Consider the following 15937-nt stretch of genomic DNA (forward strand, 5'->3'; position numbering starts at 1 on the left):
AGTGGTTATTAGTTATGAATGTGTAGCTTTTATCCTTAATGAACTATGTTAGCAGTGTGTGTATTTTCACCAATCTGTCCTCCGATTGGATGAAAACAGATGTCATTGTTGATGTTCGAACATATGTTTGTTTATTATGTCGTGATGTGCAACAGGTGATCATTTTAAATATAGACATCCGATATAAATCTATCTAATAGATACAATTTAAAACTCTATTTTTGATAAATACCTGAGATTACCCCCGGTTTTTGGTGGGATTCGTGTTGTTCAGTCTTTGTTTATATGATATGCAAGACAGTTATATTATTACAACCTACGGCTTTTACATTCAATTTGATATTAAAAAACGATATACGCGTAGTTTAAAACAAACAGACGTTTATTTTTTTAAAAGACGGAAAAGAGAAACGTCCCCAAAATGTACAATTTGTTTTTGAGGGATGAAAACATATGTCATCTTTAAATTTTGAAAACTTGACAATTATGCAAAAAATGTAAAATCACAAAAATACTGAACTCCGAGGAAATTCAAAATGGAAAGTCCCTAATCAAATGATAAAACACATCAAACGAATGGACAACAACTGTCATATTCCTGACTTGGTACAGGCATTTTCAAATGTAGAAAATGGTGGATTGAACCTGGTTTTATAGCGCTAAACCTCTCACTTGTATGACAGTCGCATCAAATTCCGATATATTTACAACGATGTGTGAACAAAACAGACGTAACAGGTAACCTTGTCAAAATATGGGTCAGCAGTCATCACTGTGTCACAATCTCAAAACAAACAAACATTTAACAAAGAAGCACAGAAAGCAGCTATCAAATTTAACAACCACATTACAATAGGTAATAGTCAAGGGAAATATTTAAGATTCGTGTTCATGTCTTATCTACTCTATGTTAATAGCTATCGATTACTGGAACAAAAACAAGAAATACAAAACAAGTGTAAATGAAAATATTTTTAACTTCTTATGTATCAGGAACCTCTTTAATTTAAGCTTGGGCGTAATGTGCATACGATACCACCATTATTCACACACACAAAGACAACAAAGTGTAATCTATAACCACGAATTTAAGTTAATGACTCCATTTGTTAATACATAAAGCGCTGCTCTTAGTTATGAAAATGAGGAAAGCAATACTTTGAAAAATTTCCTTTGTACTATTTCTATGGTTTTTAGTTTACAATTATTCAGTAAATTACTTAACAATTTTAAAAAAATATATATTTTGTAAAATTTTGCTTCAAAGGTTTTCTCTATATTACAAAAAAAAAGAAGTCGGGAAGTCATAAGATACAATGGACGACGTATCTCAACGGAATTTGAACTCTTTTATCTGAATGTATCAACCGATAAACTGATGGAACCTCTGATTCACAAACACCGATATATTTCGTTACTTAATACTAGTATGAAGTGTAAAAACAAACATGTTTTCTTGCTAGTTCTTATTTATTCAGCCACATACAAATTTGACGAACGTCAGGTTATAAGGAATACATTTGGATCTATTTCAAAATTTGACAATAAACATATTAAATATGTCTTTGTGCTTGGACAAAGCATGAATGATACTCAACAAAAGGAAGTTGAACAGGAAAGTGTCAGATACAGAGACATTATATATACAAGGAAATTTTATAGACAGCTACAGAAATGTAACATACATTCTGCAACAATGTGACTTATGTCGTAAAAATTGACGATGATATCACCATTAACATTCCATTTCTAATTCCTTACCTCAGCAATAAACTGAACAAAACTAAGGTTTTAGAATGTTTGGATCTTATAGGTATTAAACCATACCGTAAACCTCGTATTAAATGGTATACGACTCCGACTGAATATCCTTTTGCAACATTTCCTCCTTATTGTGCTGGACCATCCTCTATTATGTCCGCTGACGTGATAAGAGAAATGTATGAAGCGACCACCCTTGTGCCTTTTTCTGGCTAGAAGATGTCTATGGTGGTGGATTTTTACCCTGGATTTCACGTATACATATATTTCATCCGAAATGTTATATAAAAGATTTGCGAACAAGCTTGAAAGACACGCCATGCCATTTATTTTACATCAATAATATTAAGAATGCAAGTCACCCATATATTATGTGGAACACTATAGAAAACTATACACAAAATCTTTTGTGTAAATGCAAGTAAGATATTTTTGTGATCATCGGTGAAATTCAATTGGTATTTTTCTTTGGAATTTAAAAAAAGATTAACAGATAAAACAATTTAAATTATATTTTTTCCGAACATACATTTCACAGAGTGAACCAGACAGTATCTAAGTTTAATTATTTCAAACTATAATTTTATCAGTCTAATTTGAAGCCTGGCTTTTTGACAATATATCACTAAATAAAGAAACGGGAAAATGTAAGGAACATTCGGCTTTTGCAATACTTTTTGTCCGTTTAGTTTTATTAGCACTTCATTTTTTAACAAGTTTTGAATTTTCAAATATTGTGGCCTCGAGCATCACTGAAGAGACATATATTATCGAAATGCGCGTCTGATGCATTGGTACCGTTAATTTTTTTTGACAAATGAGAATTATTAACATAAATATATTTGAATTTACATTTTGAAGTGCCATCATCGATTTACCAGTAATTTTTTTTTGACAATTAATAAATCGTTCAGAGGCTTGGAGTCAGAAAATAATTTCCAGGACAATCTGTTATGTCTTGCTGTATGATGTAAACGTAGTGTTAATTATATGGGAATACTCAAGATTTGAAATTTTAAAATCTTGAAAACTGAGGTTTTATCTTTAAGGACATACAATATAGTTAAAGAGAGTTAATTACGTCGTAAACGTACAATATTACTTTTTTGCGACGTCAAACTGTGACATATTGGGGGGGGGGGGGGGGGGGGGGGGATAATTTGTCGACTGATTTAAATCATGAGCTTGAAAAACGATTTAATGAAACCCTCTTTTTTTAAACGACGTTTGGTCTAATTATATATGTACCAATCTTTATAAATAAATAACCGATGATTTATTATTCATAAATTAACTAAATATACAGCAAAAAGTTGCCTTTTTTTTCTAAAATGATGAAAATTAAAAAAAAAAAATGAGTTCCAAAGATTTGTTACATAAGTAAATTCACCATATACATGATATAATAAACACCAGGCTTAACATCGTATACGCTAGACGTGCGTTTCGTCTACATAAGACTAATCAGTGACGCACGAATAAAAAATAAGTTAAAAAGGGCAAAGTTGGAGAGCTTGAGCTAATTTGGATCATACTTATGTACAAAAGATATTCCACAATGTTTTTACAAAACATCTTTTGAAACAAAAAAAGTGAAGTGTGTCCATCCAAATGATAGGAATGTAAAAGAAACCGAAAATATTTGGTAACTGTCTAAGATTATGGCCCTATTTATCTCTAAAAGTACCTCATAAAGGTATATTTTTATACACATTAGAATTGACGAGGTTAAAAATAGCTTGCATGCATATTTTCGTAAAATAATCACCGTGGGACCAACACTGCATCGTATGCCCTTATATGTGAAATCTATTGTATGTTGAAATGCGCTCTTGTTATAGTATACTGTTGAATTTTTAAATATTTATTATGTATTGAATATTTTATTTTTAAAAATCATTCCCACCGATCACATTAAAGTGCAGTACATTTCATTTTTACATAAGTGCGTAACTATTGTTAAAGGTTTTAATTAAAGGACAGTAAATATACGTAAGGACTTATATAAAACTATAAGTGGAAGAAAACCTCTAACAGAAAACAATATGACCAAAGGAAAAGTTAAAGTAAAACAATAATCATTTTTGAAAATACCCACTTATTACCCTAATTCAAAACTACAAAGGAAAGCAGTTGTAAGTGGGTTATCTGTTATGAATGCCTTTTCTTTGACATTGATTTGATAACTTGAACATTATGCATTCATTAAAAGTCGATGATTGAACCAATGTGAAGCAACACGGTAACTTCGTAGCCCCTTAGTCCGAAAATGTTAATAAAACGTGTATACGATAAACATGTTTAATGTTTTCATAAGACTTCAGTCTGTTGATTATCAATCACGACATATTTCACTGTTGCTTTTGATGCTTTTGCAAGTCCCGTGAATTTAAGGAAAATTTTCGAAATCGTCACAATTGAATATTTTTTATATTTTTGTTTACATATAAGCCATATTCTAACAACAAACATATATTTTACCACACGATGATAGCATACAAGAGTGTTGATGTGAGACATTCTTCTATTGTGGTAAAGTTATGGCCCACATGAAACTTCACCAAAAACTAATGAAAGAAGGATATTTTGTCTTTAAATATGTGAATTTTGACATGTTTATCTTTATTTCTGTAGTCAAGGGACAAGATAATATCAACGTATTAATTAATAAATAAAAATCATCTACGAAATAAAAGATTTAATGTTTACCATCTTAGCTAATTCAAAGGCCAAATAAAATTTCTCATTTTAAAACTTCATCCAGTTCATTATTTTATTTTGGCGTTGCTCAGGCTCATCTTCTGATCTATATTTCAGTCTGAATAAATATGATTTATTAATTTATGATGTAAACTTCCTTTGCACTACAATAGGTAGACAAAAACTGTAAACAACAACATAAATACATGATCTGCTAAAATGCTGGAATAAAAGAGTTTATTTATAGGCGTTTAAATAGTTTTCAGTGACTACGAGTACTTTTAGATTGGTGCTTTTGGTCTTTTAACTCTATTTTATCTAATAATTTATGCGTCGTACCCATTTAATGAGTCAAGCACTTTCTAAAATATTTTTTATACTTTGATCCTATGTTAACGTTGTGGTTTTACTTCACTTTTCAAGGTAAGGTTAGAGTGGAACACTCACTAACATGTCAAACCCTGCAAATGAAGTAAACACTTTTAGAGTTCGTTCGTCCGAACCGCTTTTCTGGATTTAGCTACATCAGGAATGCTGAAACCTAAATAATTCAACTAAGGTCATTTTTTGTCTGAGGAAGTTAGAACCATAGTTTCTTTATTTGTTTACCCCCAAGGGTGACTGGGGAATAGAAGTATGGTCACCATTGGTCTTCCTCCGACCGGCAGTAAAACCCGTGCTAAAGTGGGGCGTCCGTTTGGCTGTGCGGGATGTACAAATTTGCAGCCACGTCCGGTCAGAATGGGGACGTTAAATCCGATGCCTCGTGTAAAGAGAGTGCCACGCTCTTTGCACGTTAAGAACCCTTGCAACAACTCTTTGAGGGGTCCGTAGGTGACCTGTTGCAAGGCTAAATTTCTGTCCCTATCCAATATACCCCCATTTCCCGTGGCAGTCTAATTATCTCCGACCATAATCCCTTAATCTATTACAGAACCTACCTATTGTATTTATTGTGAACTTGTTCTCGTCCTGAATATGCATGAAATATTTGCCACTGGACGTTAAGCAACCAACAATCAATCAATCTTTATTTGTTTTATTGATAAAAAAGTAAAGTTTATGCTATAAATCATGTCAGAACCGAAGCACTGACTACGGTATCTAGCCAGTGCTAGAAATGAAAACGGCAAATTTTAAATAAGTATATGTTATAAATCATGTCTTAACCAAAGCACTGACTAATGGGCTGATGATACCCTCGGGGACTAATAGTCCAACAGAAATGGGATATACACAGAAAATAAACACTTCAAATATTTCGTGCGTACATAGCGCTGACTTTACGTTCACGAGAAACGCTTAAACCTAAACATTTGAAAGCCAGGGATGCTTAAATACACGTCATGGTCTGGAGCCATATGACAAAAAAAGAGACTTAAACGAATAGCCAAATTCATCTGCAATCAATTTTGTCAATATAATTTTCGCGTCTATCTGGAGCAATTTATTCATCTGTCGTCGTTTTGTCATACTGGGACTTTTAATAGCTTACATGTGTCATACTTTTTTTTGTTGCTCATGTTGAAGGCATACAGACACTTATTGTTTGTTTTATCTCTGTTGGATAGTTATTTCATGAAAATTATACCCCATTCTTGTATTTTATAAAGTCAGGATGACAGCAACCACCTGAAAAAACTTAAAACATGTCTGACTGTTAATATATAGTCTACACCAATACATAATTGTCTATACAATACGTTTAAGTTATGTCTTGCTAAGATATTTGTCTAAGATGTTACTTAAATTAATTTTAACAAAACTAAAACCAAATGTACTAACTGAATATTTTCCATAAACAAGATGCAAAAAATACCAAAAAGGCAAGAAAGCAAACCAAACGAAATCAAGGCAAAAAACAAAAAGAAAAACGACGAAACGACACAGCACCAGTCTATTAAACACTTCTCAGCAAACTTAAGACTGAGCAATACAAACCTCACAAAAACCAGGAGTAATTAAAGCAAATTCTGTTTCAATAGTAGTACTAGTCAATCTGATCATGGCAAGTACGTTTTCGGTGATGACACAATACAGACAAGTACAGAGGACTGGATTTGTGCTTTTTAGAACGACATATGAAACGCATTTATGGAATAAAAAGGCATGATTTCAAATTTACAATGTGAGGCTCCTGGTTCGATAGCTTCATTGTAAACGTAATTCTGATAACAGATACGGATAATTTTACTAACCAATCAAGATGCTCTTTGAAGGGCTGATTAATTACAATGTAATAATTCATAACATAATAAACAAACTGAACAATAAACTAATAAGACAATAATAATAATGGTTCATTTGAGTAATAATTGTATTGACATGCTGTGTGAATATAAAAAAGAAAGGGATCTAATAATTAGAAACTTTAATTTTCCTTTGACAACTGCAGTGGTTTCAAATAGATTATGCACTTTCACGTCCAATATTATATTTTATGTGATTTTATTATTAAAGTCTTTTTATTTTCAATAAAAGAAACGAAATGAAAGGTGAACAATATAAATAAGTGTTGAAACAACATAAAATCAGAAAGGAACATCTCCAACAAATAAATAAAATGATATCGGTAGTTATTATAACTATAGACATGATATTTAAGTTATCCTCTCCAAAGATGCATCTATATTTCTTTCACTTCAGTCTATTAAATATTTTAGAATTATTTCTAAAATCATTAATTTAGATTACAGTTGTTTTGTTATTTAAATATTCTTAAAATAACATTCATTAGTACGTCAAAAGTTCTCTCATATTCGTAAACTAATTAGCCGTGATAATTTTTGTATGCCTATTGTACACTAGTCACAATCACCTTGATAATCCTATTGATAAGCTGTATACACAATCCTAATTATAACTTTTGACTTGCATTACTTCCGCATTTGTCAAATTATTCATTAAGAATTTTGAAATAGGCCTACTTAAAACGACCTTTGCTTTAGTTTTGTAAAAATCAATCGAAATTATTGATCTCCAACCTTGAAATTTCAAACCATTCATACACATTTTGTTAAAGCAAACTTATGAACCTTTAAATAAAGGTTGAAAAACAAATTTGAAACAAAAGTTACTTCATCATAAATGTTAATGGAAAAACCATGTGTCTGCACAACTATTATTTTTGCAATAAACGCAGTGTCATTTCATTTAAACAGATACGTATAATCATAGTAATAAGGTTAGAAAATAGATTTATAAAAATATCTTTTGTGATATGTTTTTTTATTATATTTTCCTGGACTTTAGTTAATGAAAAAAGACGTTCATTAATCCGATTACTCATTCTCAAATGTACTAAATTATTACACATATAACCGTTGAATATGTTACATAAGAATATCATAATTTAAACCACAGTAAAGGAATTTGAAGAAAATATCATTCGTAGATGGTACTTTAACACGCTAACAGGGAAATAGTAAAATTTAGAAGTATCTCGAAAAGTTTTAAGACTTTTATATAAACGTATCAGAAGATTCTATTATGAGCTCTCTTTTTTGCAAATGTCAATATCGTGCGCTACTTGATACGGTATGAAGTGTAAAAAAATATCTTCCTGTTAGTTCCTGTTAGTTCTTGTTATTCTACAACCTTTACATTTTGTGAACGTCAGATTGTCAGGTCTACTGTTGGATCTATCTTACAGGCTAATGATAAAGACATTGGACGTGGGTTTTCCCGTTTGAATGGTTTTACACTAGTAATTTTTGGGGCCCTTTATAGCTTCCTGATCGGTGTGAGCCAAGGCTCCGTGTTGAAGACCGTACTTTGACCTATAATGGTTTACTTTTATAAATTTTGACTTGGATGGAAAGTTACCCATTGGCACTCATACCACATCTTTTTATATCTATTGGAGTTTAGTGTGACGTCCATTTTCATTGAACTAGTACATATTTTTGTGTAGGGGCCAGCTGAAGACCGCCTCCGGTAGCGGGATTTTCTCGCTGTGTTAAAGACCCATTGGTGGCCTTCGGCTGTTTTCTGCTCTTTGGTCGGGTTGTTATCTCCTTGACATATTCCCCATTTCCATTCTCAATTTTATTGAGTATGTTTTTGTGCTTGGTCCAAAATTTTAAATGGCACCCAATAGCCAAAGAACTAAATTGGAAAGCGAAAGATACAGAGACATGGTACAAGAATATTTTTTAGACAGCTACAAAACTAAACATATAAACGAATTAATTTTAAAACTTGTTTGGAGTGAAAAATTTCTGTAGAAATTTGACCTTTGTCATAAAAATTGAAAATGATATCACAATCCACATTCCATTTTAATTCCTTATCTGATAAATAACATAAAGAAATACAGGGTGAGCCTTTTGAAATATTTGATTGTTATGGGTGCTATACCCAAAGACGAGGAAGTCGTAATAAATGGTATACTTTCAAGTCTAAATACCCATTTTTTACTTTTTTCTCTAATTGTTCAAGACCCTCTTCCATTATGCACATATTTTCAGAAAAGAAATATGTATCTTGATTATACTAATGTCTTTTCTATGGTTAGAAGATATCTATAATGGAGGTGGATTGAAATTTCGAAACACTAGTAGTTCAACCTAAATTTATATTAAAGATTTTCAACGAAGTTAAGTTAAAATGCAGTACAATTTATTCTAAAGAACGATTAAAAAAATGCAAATATCACGTTGTAAATTTCATGCGTCCGAAGCGTTTTTCTGGATTTACCTTCATCAAGAACGCTCACAGAGCAGAGTATCTGAAAGCCAAAGATGTATAAGAACCGAATCAGTTGAAAGTGTGCAAATGCTTTATATAATATATGAAAAACAACAACACAATATAAACAATTCATTTGTTGTAAATGTAAGTAATTTAGTGTTACATTTTAAGATAATCAATTCGTTTATACATATCTGTAAAACTGTTTCAAATACAAGCATGCATATAAGTTGCATACGTTTGCAATCACATCATAATTGTTATCAATTAAAATAAAATTACGAACAGGTTTTGATATAGGTATTATCAATATTTTTCTAAATCTTAGGTCACCGTGCAGTTACCAAAATTCATGTCATTATGTATTTTTAATTTTAATCTGGACGGTTTTTCTGTACTTTGGTGGTATAATAAATTTTGTTTCCGCTATGAAATGGTTTTCGTTACATAATTGTTATTTAGACATGAGTTCATTTTATATTTTTAGAGGATATTGGCATTTCGCATTACACTATGAGCAACAAACATGTGTATGAACAAACCTTTTATCAAATTAGGTTTTTTCCATTACTTATAATTAATACGCTGCTTTTCATCTCCAAAAGCTCCATGCTGGATGCTAGTGTTTTATAAGACTTGGAGTAAATTGTCGGGTTAAAGCTATTTCCTTGATACGGATATACGTTTACCCTACACTTACGTTTGTTCATATTTAAATCTATGGTTAAATACAATAAGTCAAAGTTATTATTTAGTTGTTAAGTACATAATAGATGTCTTTTCTAGTTTCAATAGTGTAGTTGAGTTGCAGTCATATAGAAGAGAGGTGAAAGATACGAAACACAACATAGAAAAGTAATGACTGAGCAACACGAACACCACCATAAAAACGGGAAGTGGGGGGGGGGGGGGGGGGGGGTCTCGGTTGTTTCGGAAATGTATGCAGGTCCTACTCCACATGTGACACCCGTCATGTTGCTTATGTCAGTACAAACCCGGTGATAAGTCTTATTCGGTAGTCCACATTCGAGGAAAGATGACGGGATTGCGGTTACGACGTCATCAGTGGGACAGATATTGCATAACGCTCAACCAACTCGTGAAGTCCGAAAAATTGTTGAAGGGAGGATTTCAACTTCACTACTTAAAACTCGTGGTTTCATAACTTTCATGTTAGCAGCATCACTCTAACAAGGACATCATGATCGTAAATATAAGCTCTGGAATATCGTATCAACTTTGAGATATATACTCCATATGTAGGCGCTGCTGGAATGTTGCAACATAGGAACGGAAAGTTCACAATTGAGAAACTGAAATCGAGCTATGAGGCAGAACTATCTGTATCTGTCACCAAACTTACTTTGAATTATTAAGTGAGAGGACATCATCTATATAGCAGTAATTGTATTTAAAGGATAGTGCTAGTTTCTTTCGTTCTTCATCAGAAGCTCATGTGTGAAGTCAGCCTGATATGAATAAAGGAACAAATCGATAAGAAGTAAAGCACAGTTGGTTCCAATGGACGTTTTTGTTTATTGACAAACACGCCATCCAAACCTATCAAATAAGTTGTTGGTCAAGAAACCAAGTATCTTGATAATTTCAGGTTTAGAGATTTTTTTGTTTGAATCAGAGTGATTTTTTTACAAAGTCGGATTTTTCCCTCTGCAAGACATGATGCATGAATGTATGTTGGCCATTCTTTCTAATGAAACAAAGTAGGACCAATTCTTTCAATGTGTATAGTTTAGAACGGCCAATACTTGTAAAAGTGAACAAAAGTCGATTGTTTAAATACTATTGCATCTTCTTATTTTTATAATAGCCCCGTTACGTTATTTATGTGCCTGTTCTGTGTCAGGATTCTATAATTCAGTGGTTGCCGTTGGTTTATGTTTAATCCCGTAGTGATATTAACCATAATTATGTGGTTTCTAAAAAAAACTCTAAAGAACTTCTGTGTAATTTTAAAATCTTTCTCTGAAATTTATTCTATCAAAACTTTTGATTTTTCAACCCTGTATACCACAATTCCCCATGTGAAATTGGAAAATCGTCTAAAAGAAATAATCCACAATGCTTTTCAATATAAAAATGGTAGCATACGCTATAAATGTATTGCTTTGAGATACCATATAGTGGAGCGGCGAATGTTGAAGAAGACGCTTAGTTAATGAGTTTAAATTACCTAAATACCTCATGGAATTTTAATATCTTAAAATGTCTATCGATTATTCATCTTCAGAAAAATGTTTGTCGTACATGTCAAATGTGGTGCCAATGACGTTAAAAACGACCTTAACTGACGTTACCCAACTTTTTGAAGACCATACTGCTGTTTCAAAAGATTAATTTCATGGTTAACCACTTTCTAAACATGATTTGTGAGCTAAATTGGTAAATATGGTTACTCATGAACTTCATACATTGTAAGGGCAGTTTTAATTAGTCCTATATTTAATGCATAGAGCATATAAAAATTATGGAAAAAAAAACACCACAAAAAAATCACTGTTTTTCACCTAGCATTATTTGCACTTGCAATTAATGTGTATTTTGAAGGTACAACTATAAGCAATCGTATAATACTTCAATCGACCCGATTTACTTTTTGAAGAAAATTAGCAATAAGCAATATAATTAGTTACACATAATGTGAACCGACACTGTTCTGGCTCCTAGTTATAGGCCCACATTTATAGGCAATTTTGTGTTGGTCATTTGTAGTTATTATCACGCGGATTTCTCGTTTACTTTAGAATTTCCGAAGTTTTGCGATTTATTTATGTTCGTAGGTAGTGATGCTTAGTCGTGTTTGTTGAATTTAACCGTCTAAGTGACAATCATTGCAGGGTGTGTTCGATCTGTTGTATAATCAGGTAAAAGGACAATTACACTGGTTCGTTAAAACTGGCTTCGTCCGATGCCAAGATGCTCTGAAGTTGGAGTTGACAAATACATAACCTGCAATGTTGTATTTGCTTAGATTTTAAGTATAGCAACAATAATCTAGAAAAAAAAGTCTGGTAAATGCAGCTTCAGTGAGACGTGATGATTTATTTAATAATTTAATGAATTCTGTTATTATCCATAAACTGATTCCATCATATATAGGTATCACAGGTCTTGTTTTAAAAGCTATACAAAGTAAACAGAATTTGAAATCAGTATAGCGCGGCTGAAAAGGAAGCACCAGATATGAAGCCAGATTTTTTTATTTTTTTGTTTGTTGAAAGTAATGTTGACCCTCTCGATACATCAAGTGTATAATTTACAAGAAAATGTCTCATAAAAAGTGAAAACATTACTAGTACATACCATGCTGGAAGAAAAATGATGGTGCTGTTAGAGCAGGCAAGCTGATATCATATATCGAATAGAGCATGAGAATTTGCTCAATAATGCAGTCTATCATGCTGCATGTTTGACTACATGCTTGGCATAAAGACCAAAATACACTGGTAAATCTACGTAGGATTTGGCGTTTGAAAGGGTAGTTAAAGTTATAGACAAAAACTTTATTCGTGACAAAATAACTATTGTTATTTTATCAATGTTGAAATATACCAGTCTTTCTTACCAAATAACATTAAAAAGACCTACTGCAGTTACTTTAAACTCAATGGTAAGCTTACGAAGCCCTACAGGAATGCCATAGTGTTCATTTCTTAACAAGGACAAGGTAAATCAAGTATTTACAAGCGACATTTCTAATGGCGACGCCTTTAAAGCCGCGAATAACATCAAAGCAAAATCGGAAATTGTTCAAAAGCTGACAGACGGTGGTTTTATCAGTTGTCCGAGTTGTACGTTGTAACCATGAAGAGGCAGATGCCACAATAATTTTACATGTTTTTCTCGCCGATGCTATGTTTGGTGTAGGAGACAGTTAGGATAGAATTTTTATCAATTCTGATGATACTGATGTTCTTGTTCTGACTGTCCATTTCTACCAGATGCTTAAAAATAACATTTCAGTATAACTAATGATCAAGTTTAGTCGTAAGATTTTTGTTAAAAGAGTCGTAGGGGGCCTGTTGCAAGGCAACATTTTTGTCTCTATCCAATAAACCCTCATATTCCAGTGGCAGTCCAAATTTCCCCGACCTTCAACCCGGACGGCCTCTGTTACAGGACCTATCTATTATATTTATTGTTAATGTGTTCTCGTCCTGAACATGCAATAAATATTTGCCATTGGACGTTTAGCAACCAACAATCAATCAATCAACCTTTCTTGCACGGATTTGTGTTTTGTCAAACAGAAGGTAGTTGTAACAATTTCCAGGCCATATCAGCCGGCTTAGCTGATGAAACATGAAATATCACAAACATGATTTATAGGAAATATTTTCTAATTAAATTGGGGCGTTTCTCGTTTATGTCGTATGTAAATTTTGTATATGAAAACGGTCATGTCTTATTTTTTGAATTTGTCATAAATCCCGCTTGCATTCATTACAGTACCGTCGAATGAAAGTTACTAGTAGTTTTTTCTTCAATAACTCATGCTTCTTGTATTATCTGAAAAATTATCGTGTATTGAGACTAACATTGAGAATTTATTTCAAGAAAATTCAGTGACATGTCGAATTCTGGAAAACAGAGACGAAATTTGACCTGCAAATGTTGTTGGATTTTATCAACAACGTATTTTTGATACTCTATTGATATCTGTTATTCTCTTTGAAATTTCAATCAAACGTGTTACCTTCGAAAAAGTTAAATAATATGTTATTCTGACGTCATATGCAAATATAAAACACACCTAAGGCGGAACTTAGAATACTACTGGTATAATTCATTGAATAGATTTTTTATTTTGAAAAAATCTGCGTTTTGTTTTCCAGATGAAAATAGCAATGTTTTTAGTGATGATCTTTGACATTCATTGAAAGCATGATGGCACCAGCTTTTATATTTACGACACATATTTTCAAAAAGTATACGATTTAAGCTTTCCAATGAGCTATTATACTGCCATGAGGTATGTAGGTAATCTAAATTTCTAAAACTGTCTTCTCCGCCGCTCCACTAATACGGCATATTTTCTTAATAGTGAACAAAAAGGTAAAACATGCTACACAGAGGAACAATTGATCAGTATGCTGGAGTTTCTTATTGACAACGTATTTGTTAAATTTGGCAGTAGATTTTTTGAACAAATTGTCGATGTTCCTATGGGAACGAACTGTGCGCCTCTCTTTGAGGACCTTTTCTTATTTTCATATGATTCGGAGTTCCTTCAGACACTTGTCAAAAACAAGAATATCAAATAAGCCAGATCATTTCATTTCACATTATGATATATTGATAATGTTCTTTCCATTACCAATCCTAACTTTTCTGATTAGGTTTCATTAATATATCCTCCAGAACTAAAATATTAACGAAACAACAGACACGGCTTCCTCTGCCTCCTTTTTAGACTTATAGCTCAAAGCGGTCAGTTCAGTACCAGTATCTATGACAAACGAGTCGATTTTAATTTTGAAATTATAAATTTCCCACACCTTAGCAGCAATATACCAGCTTCTTCTGCATATGGGATATACAATTCTCAACTCATTCGGTATTGAATAGCTTGCAGCTGCTACTCAGTCTTTATAAAACATAACCAGTGTCTTAGCAGAAAGTTGATGAATCAGCATAATGTCAAAGAAGTCCCTTTTAAAAAAAAAAAAAATTTCATCGGAAACCAAGACTTTGTTGATAAATATTCCATATCAATTTCACAAATAATACATGATGGTCTTGAAGTATAGATTCTAGGTTCTGACGTTGTTTATCATCTTAATTACCTGTTATAGTGTTGGTTTCTTTTTGTCTTTGTATATTTTTAACCTTTGATGTTTGGTCCATTTGTGGTAATATACTTTTGGCGTGGCTCGATATTTATACATCCCGTCATTGTGTTATTGTCTTATGGTCATTTTTGTATTCTTGTCTTTTATTTTTGCTCATGTACTTAGTCTATAGATTTTCTATATGTCATTTTCGTTATAATAGTTATTTGTTTTTATAGTGATTAAGATTATAACAAAATGTTGACTGTTGTACCCCAATTTTGACATTTTTACCTATTATGTCTGTTTATTTTGCTCACACATTGTTGTCAATATAATGCAAATTCCATGCGACTGTCATACAAGTGAGAGGTTTAGCTAGCTATAAGACCAGGTTCAATTTACCATTTTCTACATAAGGAAATGCCTGTACCAAGTCAGGAATATGGAATATGACAGTTGTTTTCCATTCTTTTGATGTGTTTTAGCTTTTGATTTTGCCATTTGATAAAGGATTTTCCGTTTTGAATTTTCCTTGGAGTTCTATATTTTTGTTATTTTACTTTTTACATATTACGGGAATATTTATCAACAAGGTCTTGGTATCTTCCGATGAACTTGTTTTAGAAAATAGACGTTCTTAGACATAACATTGGTTCACCAACTTTCTGCTCAGACACTGTTGACGTTTTATAAAGTCTGAATGGCAGCTGCAAGCTCTTGAAAACCGAATGAGTTGGGGAAATATATATCCCATATTCGGGTGAAGTTGGTATATTGCTGCTTAGGTGGGGGTAATTTGATACATGATCATCGTTATTGCATTGCATAGAAATCAGTATGCCAACTATAACTTGTAATGGACTGATCGTAAAAATATGTTTCATTAATTACCAGTTTATTGAGTGAATATGGGAGGCGCAAAACCTATCTTTAAGATCTTAAATTGAAATAGTATTTAATGTCAAGATTGAATAGCCCGTTAAATGGGTCAC

The 15937-nt window shown here is 32.4% G+C and overlaps 1 protein-coding gene across 1 annotated transcript in view; it reads left to right on the forward strand.

The window, feature by feature from the left end:
* LOC127735977 (MMS19 nucleotide excision repair protein homolog) overlaps positions 1–15937 on the forward strand; it is a 168239-nt gene that overhangs the window by 62928 nt on the left and 89374 nt on the right. The window lies entirely within an intron of this gene.

This window comes from Mytilus californianus, unplaced genomic scaffold (assembly GCF_021869535.1).
Source record: "Mytilus californianus isolate M0D057914Y unplaced genomic scaffold, xbMytCali1.0.p SCAF_3, whole genome shotgun sequence".
In the NCBI taxonomy this organism is placed as follows: domain Eukaryota; kingdom Metazoa; phylum Mollusca; class Bivalvia; order Mytilida; family Mytilidae; genus Mytilus; species Mytilus californianus.